The sequence below is a fragment of the Mauremys reevesii genome, linkage group 12, assembly GCF_016161935.1.
Source record: "Mauremys reevesii isolate NIE-2019 linkage group 12, ASM1616193v1, whole genome shotgun sequence".
Classification (NCBI taxonomy): Eukaryota; Metazoa; Chordata; order Testudines; family Geoemydidae; genus Mauremys; species Mauremys reevesii.
This window is the reverse complement of record NC_052634.1, coordinates 23,092,436-23,093,249: the sequence shown is the minus strand read 5'-3', so window position 1 is coordinate 23,093,249 and position 814 is coordinate 23,092,436. Positions and strand designations below refer to the sequence as shown.

Below are 814 nucleotides of genomic sequence, written 5' to 3'. Positions count from 1 at the left end.
GGGTCACAGTTAACCTAACTCATGCTAACTAACATTCATTAAGATCTCTTCAAAACCTTGTTAATTATTTACTGGCTTCCACACAGGTCAGTGCCCGCATTGAAATACCAAGAGGGATCTAAGCGCTGGTGTATGCTGGGCACTGAACTGGCAGAGCGACGTCTCTCAGGGTGTGACACCCCCCCAAACCCATAGAGTTAAGGTGACCTAAGCCCTGGTTAGATAGTGCTAAAGAAAAGGAAGAATTGTTCTGTCCATGTAGCTATTACAGTCACTGTTTACTCCAAAGTGCTATAGCAGTGCCACAGCAGCGTTTTAAGTGTAGACAGAGTGAAACTAGATCTGGCTCCAGTTTGCACTGTGGAGGCTCAGGTACTAAGGCTACAATAATAACAACAACAGTGCAGTGCTTGTGTAGTTAGCAGGATTTGAACCTGCACAGGGAGACCCCAATGGATTTCTAGTCCATCGCCTTAACCACTTGGCCACAACTACTTGATATGTGCCAGTCTCACTACATGATGATTCTGTTCTCACTGAATTGTCACTTCAAATTGTTTGCTCAGACCAGCTTCCCCAGCACACTCATGGCTACATTAGTGTAAGTGTGTCCTTGGCTGAACAGCGAGAATTCCTGCCCATTTCCCTTCCGGCTGGAGCAGGATTAGAGTGTGTTTGTGTGAACGACATTGCTGTAGATTGTTGTTCATTCCCCACTCTGACAATTCAGACAGTCCCTTTCCTAGTCAAATCTCCAGCACATCGTTCCAATAGCAGGCAGCAGGATTTCTCTGGGGCACTGAGGGCTGGTGTG

The 814-nt window shown here is 46.6% G+C and overlaps 1 non-coding gene across 1 annotated transcript; it reads right to left on the bottom strand.

Annotated features, from left to right (window-relative positions):
* Positions 1-413: 413 nt before the first annotated feature.
* TRNAS-AGA lies at positions 414-495 on the bottom strand. Its single transcript has one exon. It is a non-coding gene; the product is annotated as a tRNA-Ser (tRNA).
* Between the last annotated feature and the right edge of the window lie 319 nt (positions 496-814).